Here is a 17,084-nt window from a genome sequence, read left to right on the forward strand (position 1 = left end):
TTATAAATTCTAATAAAAATAACAGTGATGTTTATAACAAGTTGTAAAAAAAGTCAACTAATGGCATAACATTCAGGATTGTGATCTATTTGATCATGTCAGATTCTGGAATGTTTGAACAAAAAATGTATATTAGGGAAAAGTTACAATAGAGAAGCTGATTATTGACTAAAGATGTTATCATATTAGTGATGACTCTTAGTTGTGATTATTTTTTTTAAAAAAATTAGGTATCTTGATAAATGCCTTCATGATTATTTCAATGATAATTTTTCTTCATGAGAAGAGACTTTTAGGTAAGAATTCAGATTTATTAATAAATGATACAACAACATTATGTTTTATGAGAAACTAATGATGAAATACAGGGATTTTTTTAAGTTTCCTTTGTTTGTTGTGCTTCAGCAAGATTAAGCGTCTCTGAGATAATGTGGTGTGAACAAGCCTTGCACATGACCCGCATTCCAAGTTTCTAGTGCAGACCAGCAACTTCTCCTCCTCTGAGACGCAAATGTAGACAGCGTGCCCTGGACCTCCATCACCTTGCGTGTCCAAACAGCCCCAAAATGAGTTGTGATGGGTCTGCTTTTAATATCTTGGAACAACTGGTCTCTGAAATGTCACAATTGGAGATTTCACGGTGTCATTGAAGGTGAAAGAAAACATGAAGAAATTTCGGGAGAATCATGCCTGTCTGTGGGATGTGACAGGACTATGTGGCGGGTGAAGGCCTGGGGCTTCTGTGGTGCACTTTGTCAGGTTCGTCTACCTGGCTGTCGCTCTTGATCTTCTTCTAAACCCCAGAGACACATGCTCCTGAATTCATATTAGACTAATATCCCAGGTAGTTTTTATTACTTTAAACTTTGCTTGGAAGAAGAGAAGATATTAAGCCTATCACTTTATTTTAAAAGTATATGTCTATGACCATTTTATTCAGTAAGTGAATAATCTAATACTATTTATACTTAAATGTCCACACTAAATTTTATTTCAAAAGATAGGTAGTAAACTAATTGATGAAAGAAAATATTTAAAAGTATGGATGTGGGGGAATGGGGAGGTGGTTCAGTTGGGGAAGTACCTGCTATGTAGGCATGGGGCTGTAAGTTCTGGCCTCCAGCACCCCAGTAAAACCTGGCCTGGTGTCAAGAGTTGGTAACTGTAAGCCTGGGGCTGGATAGTGGGAGTGGAGACAGGCAGATCCCTGGGACTTGCTGATCTGTCAGTCCAGTGGATAGCCAACTCCAGACTTAGCGAGAGACCTTGTCTCAAAAACCAAGGTGGAAAACATTTGCAACCCCTGGCCTCCACATGCACGTGGTCACCCCTATACCTACATACTTATACAACACACAGAAACACATGTATTTAAGTGTATGTGTAAAATGGAGACATAAGTGTTTCGAGAGGGCACAGATGAAGCAGGTCCACGGCTAGGCTAGTGAGGTGGTTTAGAGAATAAAAATTCCATTACATCTTAGGGCCTGAGCTGGATCCCTGGGACCAGTATGGTAGAAAGAGAGAAATGACGCCTAAAGTTGTTCTCAGTCCTTCACATGTGCACTGTGGCATGTATGTGCATGCAATCATGCAATAAAGAAATGTAGATTATTTAAATAGAAAAGAAGATACACGAGCTAGTTGTGGGCCAACTATGAAAACATAAGCTGGGAGACAAGATTTCTGATTATTAGACAGAGAGTAATATGATGAAGTTTAACATTGCTGAAAGGAGTAAAATCATATGTGGAGAGGCTACTGTAGGCATCAGAGGTGGGAGGATGTGTTCTCATATGAAGGGGTGAAGCCATTTCTTAGCAACACACCAGGAACTGTGTTGTTTGACTTGGTGTTAAAGTGTGGTAAGAGAGTAATTAGGGGAGTGACATTGCAGAGATGGGGTACCATGGTAAAGCTAACTCAAGAGTCTTTTCCTCGCAGACGTGCATCAGGAAAGGAAATGAATGCATTTGTGTTGTGGGCTGCAGTACTGACTTGGGCAGACATTGACTCATGGTGTTGTATTGTCTCCCTTGGCACTGTCCTCTTAAAGGTCCCCGTGTCAGAGGGGAAGGAAACAGGAGGTCTGGGATGATCTCTGAACTATCAGTGTCTTGGGGTGAGCCCCTTTATTTCTTATCTGTAAGAAAACATGCTTAGGTAGGATGATCTTTGAGGTCATTTCCAACTCAGAGCATTCCTCAAGTCGATGCAAAAATGAGCTGGGCAAGGGTGTTTTAGACAGGCAGTCTTCTTGGCAACTTTTATTTCAAGCTGCCCAAGTCACCCTTTTCTCATCTCACTCTGGAAGGACCGTGGCTGTCCTCAGGGACACTGTATTTTCTACTTCAGACCATCCAGGCCCTTAAGTGTGAAAAGCTGATCTAAGAGATTTCCCTTTTGGTTACTCCGCAAGAAGAATAAGTTACTTTTATTCCGTTATATAAAAACCCTTTGAGAGTAAAATGACTTTAATGTTTCATAGAGTCAAACAATTTTGAAAAGCCCGGAGAACATTATTCTTATCATGGCTTAGCAGGTGTCCCTGGGTCAGAAGATTCTCTAAATATTTAATACAAATCTCACAAAGATTTGTCTGCCTTTTTCTTTTAAGCCGGTTGCGCACTTAATGTTTATTAAGAGATATGTATGTATCTGAGTTTGTAAAACTCGGTAATCTTAATTTGGCCCTTTTGTCAGCATCAGCTAACATTTATTAGGCTCTTGCTGCTTCTGGGGTATTGGATTGTTCATAAGGGACTCAGTGTATTAGGTTTCTCCCCTCAAGAACTCCGCAATCATCCTTTCCGTGTTGAGAAATAGGGACTGATGCTGCAGGGAACAGTTAACGCCTGATGACACAATAGGTCAATGCAAGGTTTGCATTCTTTTATTGCCTTTGATACACTGCATTTATCTACATATATACAATTATCATATTATACATTCCTTTACTTTCCTTTTTACTTAAGTGTGGCAGCCCTAGCCAATTTGCATATCAACCACCTGCTGTGGTATGCGCATCCCTGTAAAACATTATTCTACAATCTGGAATAAATCTAAAAGTACTGAAAAGTGAACACATCATTATTAACCTGTCATTTCCAATGGCGGCATCACAGAAATACAAACAGGAAGCAAAATGGGTGAACTGTGATACTGTGGTTCTAAATTAGCCCCTAATTTGCTTACAGCCTGGAGAAAGGAGAACAGCGGGAAGCCAGGGGTGATTTTGCTCATGCATGCCCTTGTGTTGCCACAGAGTGCAGTGCTGGGAAGAAATGCCTATTATGGAGTTCAAAGTTTCCAACGGAATCTGGATAGACAAGCAGTATTCTGCTCTTGTCTCAGGGGAAGGTACCATGAGGAAACGGATCAGTCTTCTGTTCAGTCTGTGCACGAGATATAACTATGTTGTTCTAAGGCTGTTGTGGGATATTTGCACATTATGTGAAGATGTATTGTTGTGATTAGTATTATCTGAAGCTGAATGGTAAATAACTAGGCAAGAAGAATAGGCAGGGGTTCCGGAGAGAGAAAGGAAGAGGAGGAGAAATCTAGGTGCACTAGAGAAGTCAGGAGACATGATGGGCAAGATGGGAGCGAGGTAATGCCATGTGATAGAATGTAGATTAATATGAATGGCTTAATTTAAATGATAAGAGCTAGTTAGGAGCAAGCTTAAGCTATAGGCCAAGTTTCAATAGTTAGTAAGAAGTCTTCGTGTTGTTATTTGAGCTGGTGGTCCAAAGAAAAGTTTTTTTTTTTACACAAGACTATATCCAAACTAATAACAGACATCTTGTCTTAGTCAGGTTAATATTGCTCTGATGAAACACCATGACTAAAGCAACTTGGGGGGTGGGAGGAAAGAGTTTATTTGCATAATAGCTGGAGGTTCAGCCAGTCAAACAATGTTCACCAACAGAAAGTCCATATAGTTATTCAGTACATGAAGCTGGATGTCTGAGCTGGTCTTTAGCATTTTCTGGAGTCCTGACGAAGCAAGTTCTAATACCAATGAAGTAATAAGCTTGCCATTGAGGCTGAAAGCAAGCAAACAGAAAGCAAGCTTCCGTCTTCCATGCCCTTTATATAGGCTCCCAGCAGAGGGTATCTTCCCACCTCAAAATATCCAGATTAAATATGGATCTTCCCACTTCAAATGTTTTAATTAAGAAAACAATTCCTCATGAGTGTACTCACTTGGATGTGAGTTAATTCCAGATTGAACGAGAATAGCCAGCACACATTTCCAAGGGATCACCCCTCCTAATCCTGTGACATTCTTCTACAAATCATTGGTGAGAATTCCAATAGGCAAGTCCAATTGCCTCTTTTTTAAAATCCTTTCTGGCATAACTTTCTTTAAGACTCTCAGAAATCTTAGTCATCTTTTTTTTTTTAAATTTTCACCTCTTAAAAGTCTTTTACACATAGAATATGAAACAAAGTAACTTTAAAAAGAAAGTAACCCATTAGGTTTCCACTCCATGGAGAAACCACTTCAGTATAGTTCATTTTTTTCTTTCAAAGCATATGACATTTTAAAAATGGTTCATATTATATACACTTCCTTAAAACTATTTTTAACAATGCAAATGTCACTTTGTAATAAATTGAGTATCCATAATAGGAAACAATTTGTGTGTGTGTGTGTATGTGTGCGTGTACGTGTGTGTATGCGTGTACATGTGTGTGTTCGTATGTGCAGGTACATGTGCATGTGTATGGAGAGGTCAGAGTGATTCAGGTGTCACTTCTCTTCAGGTGCTGTTCACCTGTTTTAAGACAGGGCCCCTCACTGACCTGGAGCTTGCTGATTAGCCTAGACTAGACTTGGAGGCCAGCAAACCCCAGGAATGTGTATGTCTTCTCCTATCCAGAGCTGAGACAACAAGCACACACTACAGCTGACTTTTGACATGTGTCTGAGGATTGAACTCTGTTCCTCATGCACTTTATAGATTGATCTGTATTCCCAGACCTGTAACTTGAACATGCCAAATCTGATACATGCAAAAATATAAAAATTTCTAGCTGCGTGGACTTCTTCTGTTTTGTTTAGTAGCAGAAACACTTAATAAGTAATCATCAAGCTATTCTTGTCTCTTCCAACTTAAAATTCAAATTCTTCACATCAGTCACATTCAAGCTCATCATACATCACTGACCAACTGAGATTAGTTCTGTGAAACACGTTGCTAGGTGAGTTAGCAACTGTGCAGATGTGAAATGTGCTTACAAAAACTAAGTCGGCAGTGAACTAATCTGGCAACCAGAGGAGGCCATTTTGCAGGATGTCTGATCACACTGTGAAACCTGAGACTGTGAGCCAACAGCTAGTGGATAGGAATTAGCCATCGAGAGTATTGAGGAGCCAGGAAGATTGACAGAAAGATGCAGAGGAAGGAGTAGGGAGGGACTTTTTTGGTTTGGGATGGCTGGGGAGATGCTCTCTTGTTGAATCTCAAAAAGGAAAGTCAGCTGGTTGCTTCTTAGCCTCTCTGATCCAGCAGGTTTTCACTCCAACAGCTGACTCCTGAGTCTTTATTGGCAAAAGAATGCTAGAGACTAAAAATTACATTTGGTGGCAGTGGCAGAGCTGGTGCAAGCAGGAGAGGAAATTTGGCCAGACCGTGAGGAGGGGTGACAGCCGCCACAGATGGAGTTAAAATATCAGTAGATTCAGGAGCAGCCACTAAGTCGACTGACAAACAACAGGGCCATCATCACACGGGCAGTCTCTTGTTGACCCGAGGTCATTAAGCAATAACTGACAGAGCTATGAACTTGGGCATCACTCAAAATTTGTCCTTCAAATAGCTTTCCTCCTTCAAAAAACCTTTCTCTCCCTTGTTCTTTCACTCACACTCCAGCTCACTGGTTTATTCCTGTCTACCGGGGAAGGTAGTGGAACGTTAAGCATGTATATACATCCTCTACAAGTCCCTGTTGCTGGCACTTGTTGCAGGTGTCTTTAGGGGACTTAGATTCTGTCATGAGAGTACAGACTGTAACCATGGTCCAAGGCCAGCGCTAGAGGAGAACTCCAAGTATCTCCCAAGAGAGCTCTTGTTTGTTTGTTGTTTTTCCACATCTTTGACACTAATGGCCTGTTGGGGGTAGGTCTAAAAGCATCAGCCTTCAGAAACATTGTGACCTTTTCACCTCCTGCTCTCACCTTGGTCTGTACAGTTTGAGATCATCTTGCTCCTTGGAGCTAGAAGCTGTCAAGTTGGCTGCTTCCAACCAGCAGTGGAAGCTTGCTCTGTGTCCATAAAACCCATGTCCTTCACCTCTTGTGCCTCTAGGCACCTCTTGGAATCATCATCGAGGTTCTCCAGATGCAAGAGATTATGGGTAGCGTGAGAACAAGAGAGCATGCACCACTGCTTGGTTCCCAGATTCCCTTCTGTCGTTCTTCCTTTCCTCTTCATTCTGCCCATCATCTTTGAAAACATCCAAAGACCACTTCTGCGCAGTTTAGATCCCAGACAAATAGAACAGCTGTACAATCTGGTAAGAGTACCTTAGAGTCAGCCTTGATGACTGTCTTCAGTGATGATGGTGTAATAGAAATGGGGGGCACTCTCCCTGCTTCAGTTTTTAATTTATTTCAAGTTATGGCACTGTGCTCTGTGACACCAATATGTGTTTGCACATTGCAGTTACAATTATAATGAACACAAACTGCTTCAGCGTTGCATTTTACATTTAGATGCTATGTCTTCCTGGCTTCTAATGATTATCTCCTCTGTAGTGGTTAACAAACCTCTGTCTTGTAGAGAAGTCCTTCCTTGTTTCCTTTCTTCTTCTGTGTGACCGACTTATTCACTGTCCTCTGACATCCTTCATTACGACTCTTTGCAACCGCACTCAGACTCAGGGTTCCTACTTTCTCCTCATTTGCCCACTTTCTGCAGTTTCCCTGTAGGGTTGGGCACCTGTCTAAACTCAAGCCCCACGTGATAATTGCCTTGAGTTCACAGTCACTCTGGCCACTTGTTCTGCAGTGGTCGGGACTCAAGTCATCCTCCATGTTCTGTTGCACAAAGAGCAGCACTGTACTTGTGATGTGATGGGGGAGCAATGACAGCCTGGGCATGCGATAAGACATTCCCAATAAGGACAGGGTTGGAGGCAACTGGAACACTTGGAATCACTGTTTTGAGCCTGTGGACTTAGCTCATCAAGTCCAATAGTTAAGACATAGGGATCTAGCTGATGAAAAGGATAAAGATTCTATTAGAGAATAAATGGGCCTATGCTAAAGAGTGGAACACCTTGGTATTGAATCTGCAGCCTCTACAATAATGCCTAGTACGTAAGAGTTGATTAGTAAACATTTTTGTCCAAATAACTAGAATATACAAAACTTATGATTGACCATAGCTGAATACCCACATTGATATTTATTTTTGGCAAATGAATGAATCCGATATATTTGATGTAACATTGACCCATAAATTCTGACTTAGAAAAACAATCATGAGTGCACACACATGCAGACACACAAATACACATAAACAGTAAAACAAATATTTTTAAATGCAAAGGAAAATAACCATTCAAACCAAACCAAAAGACAAAAGCAAAACAGCAAAAACATCCAAAAAAAAAGAAAACATCACAATGGACTAAGTCATAATTGACCATTTTAAGTTTTAAAAAATTGATTGACAACTTTTTAATGTGGACTCTAGATGAAAAATGGACCTTTTTTCTTTTATTAATTAAATTTATTCATCTATTTTACATCCTAGCTACAGTTTCCCCTCCTCCCCCCACCCCTCCCCACCACCTCATTCACACCTCTTTTTTTTCTGTTCAGAAAAGGCAAGCCTCCCATGGGTATCAACAAAACATGGCATATCAAGTTGCAGTGGATTAAGCTCTTCCCCTTGCATTAAGACTGGGCAAGGCAACCCAGTATGAGGAATAGGTTCCCCAAAGCCAGCCAAAGTGTTAGGAACAGCTCCTGCTCCCAGTCCGAGGAGTCCTACAAGTAGACCAAGTTACACAACTGTCACACATATGTAGAGGGTCTAGGTTGGTCCCATGCAGGCTCCCTGGTTGCCAGTCCATACTAAGTGAGCTCCTATGAGCCTAGGTTAGTTGTTACTGTGGGTTCCCTTTTGATACCTTGACACCCCTGCCCCTCCCCCTGGCTCATACAATCCTTCCCACTTCTCTTCAGCAGGATTCCCGGAGCCCAGCCCAGTGTTTGGCTATGGGTCTCTGAATTTGTTTCAATCAATTATTGGATGAAGCCTCTCTAATGACACTTGGGGTAGGCACCAGTCTATGAGTATAGCAGAATATTCTTAGGCATCGTTACATTGACATTTTTTTTTTCCTTCAGTTGTGTTTGGTTCTCTCCTAGGTCTCTGGCCACCCAGTCCAGATCTTGTCTGAGCATGCCCAATCTTGTCTGATCTCTGAAGCTAAGCAGGGTCAGGCCTGGCCTTGGATAGGAAAAATTCATCTTGCTAATAATTTTAGATAAATAAAAATTGGAGAGATAGAGATAGATAGGGTGTTACAAAGAAAGTCGACTAAAGAGCTGGCCCTGGTATGACTCTGCTCTTTCTAGATAGTGCTTTCTTTTCAGAATTTTCTGATACGTGGAATGTCAATGAGGTGGCTGCTGTTCACAGATGCCTCAATGACAAACCAGCAAGAAAACACTGGCTGCTTTGTAAGATTCTATGTCAACCCTGAGAATGGCTAAAGTTTAGCCAGTGTGCAAAAGGGAGAATTCTGATTCCTTTGTATAGAACATGCCAGAAAGAAAGCAGAGCAGAGTAACAGACAAGGTCATATTAAGATGCAGGTGGACAGGTGGTAGCTGGAAGGCAAAATTCTAAGGAGGCTGACGACATCATCTTAACTCTAAGGGACTAGGGGTGAAGACTAAGTGAATTGATCTTGCCTCCAGAAAGACGTGGTTGGAGAATGGATTGGGACTAACCAAATCATGGGCTCAGCTGTGGGAGCTGAGAAGTCACAGACCAGAAAAATAATTTCCCACTCAAACCCATTTACCTGCTTGTAAGCTGATTTCTGTTATATATTGAATCCTGCACTCACTGGGTGGTGAAACCCTAGCTTCTTTCATGTTTCCACTAGACTTCCAATTGGTCCAAGCAATTCAACTCTCAAATGCCTCCAGATATCTGCTGTCTTGGTCTCTGCTGTCATCAACTCAATCCGCATTTTCTTGTATCTCCTGATTAATCTAACAGTCTCTTAATGAGTCTACTGATCTCAAATGCATTTTTCTCAGACTATTAGATTTTATATAATGCGGTCACTCCAGTTTTTATCAAATAGAAGATTTAACCTTAGCATTTTCCCTGTTCAAAATCTCTATGTCTTTTCTCTTACTACAGTCTTCCCAGCTTCTATAGCCAGAATCCTCCATCTGTGTTTAAATTAAATCTTGCCCCATCTTCAGGACCAACTTAAACTCGCTTCTTTTCTGAGTCCTCAGGACTTATTTTTCTTCTTTTCAGTTCAGCTTTATCTCAATCTCTCTATGAGACTGAGACATGTGGCAGGAATGCAGAGAGCATCAACTCAGTCTCATCTGCTTGATCTATGAATGGTTTGACCTCGTGGAAACAAATCTTTTGTGTTCTGATCCTTATTCTTTTGTACATACAAGGACCACATCCTTACCATCGTCTCAGGGAGTACTAACTTGCAGACTCACAAATGCAACATTTGTGCTGAGTTTTGCTCCTGTAACAATAATAATTGGGAGATATTAAGCTAATTGGGACCAAATTTTAAGCCTGACTTAAGTTGGGGGAACTCGGGGCTCCTAGGGATTGTATTTAGCTCTCTCAAATATCAAATCCTTCCTCGTAAAAAGAAACTGGAACAATGTAGTTATTGAAGAAAATTGTTGTGTACTCAGAAAAAAATTATTATTTTTTTAAAAAATTTGTTCTTCTTTCATACATTAAATCCTGGCCAAAGTTTCTCTTCCCTCCACTCCTCCCAGTTTTCCCCAACCTACCCTCTCTCCCCTAGATTCACTTCTCCTGCATTTTCTTTCAGAAAATAGCAACTTTCCCAGGGGTATTAACTGAACTCAGCTTAACAAGTTACAGAAAGATTAGGCACAAAATCTCATATCAAGGCTGGACTAGGCAACCCAGTAGGAGGAAAACGGTCCCCCAAACAGGTGAAAGAGTCAGAGACAGTCCCTACTCCCTCTGTTAGGAGTCCTACAAGAACAGCAAGCTACACAACCAACACATTCAAGCAGAGGATGTAGGTCAGACCCATAGGGTCCATGTTTGTTACTTCAATCTCTGTGAGCTCCCATGAGCCTTGCTTAGTTGATTCTGTGGGTCATGTTCTCCATGGTGTCCTCAACCCCTCTGGCTCCTACAATGATGTGAGATTCCCCTCTGTATGCTGTGATTATCATAGGTTTATAAAGAAATCTGCCTTGGCCTGTGATAGGGTAGAGTAGAGCTAGGTGGGGAAAACTGAACTGAATCCTGGGAGAAAAAAGGCAGAGTCAGGGAGAAGCCATGTAGCTCCTGCCAGAGACACTGGAACTTTACCCAGCAAGCCACAGCCATGTGGTGATGCACAGATTAATAGAGATAGGTTAATTTAGGATTTGAGTTAGCCAGAAATACGCTTAAGCTATTGGTTAAACAGTATTGCATATAATATGGTTTCTGTGTGCTTATTTCGGGTCTGAGCAGCTGGGCAGTTGGGAAATGAACTAGTGGCCTTCTGCTACACTATAATCCTTTCTCCTCCTCTCCCATTTGGTTCTCTGAGCTCCAACTAATGTTTGGTTGTGCGTCTCTGCATCTGCTTCCATCAGTTGCTGCAAGAAGCCTCTCTTATGAAAACTGGGCTAGAACACGTGGAAGTGGTCAACCAGTGACTGGTGTAATTTGAGGCCACGAGAAGGAGCCCAGACCCCATACTTCCTGGATGGCCAAGAACTGGAGGCTGGATAGCTCAGAGACCTAAAATAGAACCAAACACAATTGGCGGGGGCGGGGGAGAAGCAAGGGAATGTTTCCTAATGATATTCTGCTATATTCACAGATCCTAGACCAATCTTCATCAGAAAACAATTCTAAAACCAGAATTCTAATTGTTTCTTTCTTCTCTGAAACTGGATCAGGAGGGATATAAAAATATTATCTTCCAAGTTGATTACTTTGAAGAAAGTTATTCCCCTTCAAGTAAGTTGACATGTTTTTTTTTTAAATAGAATAAAGACATGTAAAAATAAGCCAAAGATTTTAAGATTATTGGTATATAGTTGCCCTTCATTTATCTGATATTAATGTATTTTTATGAAATTTCTGCAGTGTCTCTGTGTACTTTGCTTTTCAAGCTGTTTAAAAATCCGTGGCCATTATCTAATTTACTACTTTTAATAACTTTTACCCAAACCATTAGGAGAAAGTTCAGCTACTGGACACTCAGGGTTTTCTGCAGTTTCCTATGCTGAGGATTTGCAAAAGCATTGCCTGAATATTTCTAAACATATCTAGAATTTCTCTCCTGGAGCTTCTCTGTCAGGAAGGCAATTCTGGACAGTTTTAACAGAACTGCATGTAACTTTCTTAGCAGGGACGTACACACACACATGAAGTACTGCAGTTCACTAGTTATAATTTGCTAGGGTGTACAAACAAGATGCCTGAGGTGACCTAGCTCACAGACAACAACTCATGGATGTGTGTGTGTGTGTGTGTATACATATACATATACATATACATATACATACATACATACATACATACATACATATATATATATATATATTCCAATCTGCCTCACATTCTACACAGCAGAATACACTTCTCATTGAAGGTTTGGAGTAATCACTTTTCAGTTTCGCAACTGTAACCTTTATGTGCATATAATTATGTGTAATTGAGAACTTGATCCTTGAAATGTCATAATAGCGATTTAATCTTACTATGGAACCTACAAATATACCTTGTAAAGTATTTATTAAATGATGTTGGGAAGCACCCATTTACTTTCTCGCCAAATCTTTGTTAAGTCTTTCTGTATGTGAGATAGCGCTCACATTTGGAGGCTGTAACAATCCATAAAATAGAGATTTCTGCTCGTATGTGGCTTATGCTGCAGTAAAAAGAACAACACTAAGAAAAGTAAAAGATGGTGAAGAAAGACGAATGGTTCAAGGGCTGTCAAGAGGCTCAGCAGATAAAGGTGCTTGCTGCTAAGTCTGATGACCTGGATTCGATCCCTGGGACCCACATGGTGAAAGGAAAAACCTGATTCTTTCAAGTTATCCTCCGGCCTTCACATGTGCGGGTACACGCATATCTCCTCAATGATAAATATAAATAACACAATAATAAATATAAATGCCTTAAAATCAGATGTGGTGGCTCACGCCTGTTGTAATCCCAGCAGACTGGAAGAAGACACAGAGGATCAGAAGTTGAACTTTGTTCTCAGCTACACAGCAATTTCAAGATCAGCTTGGGATATATATATATAAGATCCTGTCTGCGAAAATAAAATAAATGGGGAAAAATATTACAAAGAAAAATAGTTCAGAAAAGCAAATATGGAAGGGTTTCAGTTGCAACAGTGGTCAATTCTCGCTGCAAAAGGGGCTAGCTGAGCAAAAAAATGCAAAGAAGATGATTATCAGGAAATGATATGGCTAGAAGGGAAAGAGAATTCCAATTTCAGCCAGTGAAATAGCAGTGTCAAAGAACCGGCAATGTGTGCCTATGTTTTTCTGAGGCAACAGTGGTGGACAGACATGATGGTAGCAATTTAATAAAGAGTTTGCTGTGGTCATTTATTTTATATGTTGCCTCTGCATGCCTACCTTGCTAGCTCCTGTTCTCCTTTCCATCCTCTTCCCTCTCTCTCTTCTCTAAAAGGAGACAAGTCCATCCATGAGGATATAGAGGAAACATGATTAGGAGCATCAGTAGAACAGAAGAGAGGCACCATGATTGCTGGGAAGCATCCTGGCTCCCTTGAGCTCAAAGGTAGAATGCATCAAGTGAGACCGCCAAGCAGGGAGCCCGTGCTCTCCAGCAATTCATCTGCAGCTGTTTGGGGTGGCATAGGTAGAGACTTACTGCTAACCAGGGTCATGATTTAGCAGAGCAGGTATGTGGAAATGCAGGAGAGGTAGAGAATCAAGGAGGATGGAAATAAATTATAATAATTAACCACAAAAATTTAAAAACTGGGTCAAAAGGGAAGGATTGTCCCTGCATTCACAACCTGTGTCTGGGTAAATAAGGCACAGATTGTGCATGCAAGGACTATTGAATAAGTACCAGCAGCAGGAGAATCAGAGGGCTTGAGCTGCACAGGGAGGATGGGATGGGATGGAGAGAGGAAGTTTGAAATTCAGATTTTTGAAGGCCTGCAGTTGCTAGTGATCAGGTTTAAGATATGCCATAAAAGTGAATGGTTAAGAATAGGTAGGGGACAAAATCAAGGGAGTGGGAAGGTCAGGCATAGGAACACTCATTCACAGATATCCAAGCCACATGGATTTCAGGATGAATGTAGTTGCTATGTGTTTAGTGTATGCCAATATCAGGCTGGACTCACACCGGGGATGCAAGCTATGGTCAACAGAAACAGATCAATGAATTTGACATGCCACATCACAAGGAGAAGTTCAGGAAAGATAAGATCATTTTAATAGATAATCATTTTAATGCGGTAAAAATGAATGTAGCACTCATGTTAAAATACAAAGGAAGTCAGGTATAGGAGAAAGGCATCTAAATAGAATAAAAACCACTTATAGGCCAGTAGCTAATATTTGATTAATGGAATAAAGCTGATCACTTTCTCTCTCAGGCTTAGAATAAAACAAGGATGCTCCTTGCTGAAAAGTCTAGCCAGAGCAGTCAAGAAAGGAATAAGGGCATCCAGACTGGAAAGGAAGAGGTCAAATTGTCATGGTTTACATATAACACCACAGAACGGATCAATAGCTACGATATATAAGGAACTCCAAAAAACACAAACAAAAACCCTCTAAAAATGCTACAAATTGGGAACAGAATTAAATAGATGTTTTCCAAAAGAATATGAGTAAGTTTTCAGCATTACACAGTACTAAGTCAAAACCACAGGGAGATATCACTCCATCCCAGGAGTGATGGTTAATAAAGACACAAGTGTTGGAGCAAAGGAAGCCGTTGCACACCGTAGGTAAGGATGAAATTAGTATAGAAAATAACATAGAGCTACCATACAATCCAGCAGCGTCCACTATTCATAGTAGCCAAGAAATGGAAAAGGTTTCTCCATCAGACGGGAAATGCTAAATGAAATAGAGGCCCATGCACAATGGAATCGGAGTCAGACACAAGAAGTTCTGTCATTTGTCATAATACGGATGGATAGAAGCAGAGGTCATATTAAGTAGAGTAAGTCAGGTGCAGAAAGAGAAGTTTCACGTGGTCTCATTCATGCCTGGATCCTAAAGAGGTTGGGAATGGAAAAGTTCTTAGCGGAGCCTGGGAGAACAAGGGGAGGGAAGGATGAGGAGCAGACTGGCCAATGGGTAGTCACAGACATCTTGTGTGACACTGAACAGCAGGGTAGGTATGGAGAGAGAATGGTGATGTAGTAAGCATTCCAAAGGTCCAGGTTCCAGACTTTTGTCAACCTTCCTAATTCTGTGACCCTTTAACACAATTCTTCATGTTGTAGTGACCCCCAGCAAAGTTATTTGCATTGTTACTTCATAACTGTAATTTTGCTATGGTTATGACTCATAATGTAGATTTCTGATATGTAGGATATCTGATATGCAATCCCTGGGAAAGGGCTGTTCTACCCCAGGCTGAGGACCTTTGTATAAAATGTTTTTTAGTGCTTTTCATTATAAATTCTTTTTAAATTCTTGGTTATCATATGGGTTGGCTAGTTTTTATTTATTTATTTATTTATTATTTATTTATTAAAGGTTTCTGCCTCCTCTCCGCCACCACCTCCCATTTCCCTCCCCCTCCCCCAGTCAAGTTCCCTTCCTTCATCAGCCCAAAGAGCAATCAGGGTTCCCTGCCCTGTGGGAAGTCCAAGGAACCCCCACCTCCATCCATTTCTAGTAAGGTGAGCATCCAAACTGCCTAGGCTCCCACAAAGCCAGTACGTGCAGTAGGATCAAAAACCCCTAAGTCAACTTGATGTAGCCTAGAGTCCTCTGGGGGAAATGCCTTTGTCTTCTTTTTAGGAATCTTTCACTTATTTTAGATCAAATGCTGCTTTTCTTTCTCTCTTACACCCTTTTTCCCCCACTATCCTTTTCAAGCTTTCTTTTTTAAAGGGAGGAAGAAATTGTTGGTTTATTTTTAATAATTCCTTTTATTTTTGAGATTATAATATAATCACATCATTTCTTTCCTTCCCTTCTCTCCAAAACTTCCCACACAGCCTTTCTTCTCTCTTTCAAATTCATGGCCTCTTTTTTTTTTTTTTACTGTTATTATATGTGTATATGTATATGCAGTTTTTGCACATACATGTTATTTGCATGTGTGTATGTATACTACAGTAGCTCTCAACCTGGGGGTCAAGCATCCCTTTCACGGGGTCACATATCAGATATTGTGCAAATCAGATAAGTACATTGTGCTTCTTAACAGTAACAACATTACAGTTAGGAAGTAGCGATGAAATTAACTTTATGGTGGGAGGTCACCACAACATGAGGAACTGTATTAAAGAGTCGCAGCATTAGAAAGGTTGGTATATTCCTAAATATAACCTGCTCAGTCCGTTTAGGGCTTCTTGTACGTGTATGACTTCAGGGCTGACCACTTGGTAATGGATAGCTAGTTGGTGTCTCTTGTCTGGGGAAGGCAGTTTCTCTCGCTGTCAGCATCCCTTGGTTGCCTGTCCTTCTTTGCGTAGGGATGCAGTTTCCTGGGTTCCCCTCTCCACCTGACATCTAATGCCAGTGTCCCATGTCTCAGTCTCTCAGAACGTCCTTAATTCCCGTCCAGGTTCCTGATTCTCCCCAAAAGTTTCAGGCTTAGATTGTCTCTTGTACAAGGGACTTCATATCTCCAACTGATGGTGTCAAGGACATAAGAATCTATGTTTTGTGGTCACCTGGCTCTCATTGCTCATGACACATTATTTCTACATAGACCAACGTTTTTTATATACTTTATTTTATGTTTCCTTCATTTTATCACAAACCATCAATGTATTTAACTGTTACTTAATCAGGATTTAATTTTGCTAAAGTAGAAGGAACTCTCATAATATGTAACCTATGGTGTATTTCAGATTGCTACCTAATTTCTTTGAATATAGGCATTTTCATGTCACATCTTATTAGAAAAAAATATACATAAAAATTTTTAATAACAGAATCCATTTCCCCCAGAATGATTAGTAGACAGAAAAATGGAAGCAAGAACCCGAGTAATAAGTATTTGCCAAAATGATTAGTTTGACCTTCAATAATAGAATAATTTTTATTTTGATTCACTCAGTGTTCCCAATCCTTAAAATAGTACTGTTAAGTGCTTGCTGATTTTCTGTCCCGGCTGTGATTAAGGCCCTGACTAAGCAGGTGAGCCTAGCCAGGCCCAGGGAGTGCTGATTTGCTCTGCAGTAGGACTTTGCTCATAAATAAGGCTTCTTTCTGGACCCGTGTGTTCTGAAGACAAGAAAAATGAGAGGTGAAAGTCTTTACAAGGTGGCACAGAAAGTTATAATTTCACACTAAACCTCCGGTGAACGAGCACTAATTAGTAAGAGTTCTACTCCAGTGACAATAGGGATTAGAAACAGTTGATTTAATTAAGCAGTAAAAGTCTTTTTGTTGAGAAATTGGAATTTCTGTAGAGGGTAAGAGAAAGAAGAAAACGTGGAGTGAGATCTTTTGTCATTTCAAGAGCAAAGGTGGCATCCACCGGCATGGGTTTTAGTTCATCTTAAAACCAATATTGGTTTCCTCTGGGACCTAGTGTCCCTTGTGTAGAAAATGGTGTTGGGCCGGAAGGTGCCTAAGGCAACAGCTGCCAAGCCCTCTTCAGAGACAGATAGGCCCAGCC

Source organism: Microtus ochrogaster, chromosome 1 (assembly GCF_000317375.1).
Source record: "Microtus ochrogaster isolate Prairie Vole_2 chromosome 1, MicOch1.0, whole genome shotgun sequence".
In the NCBI taxonomy this organism is placed as follows: domain Eukaryota; kingdom Metazoa; phylum Chordata; class Mammalia; order Rodentia; family Cricetidae; genus Microtus; species Microtus ochrogaster.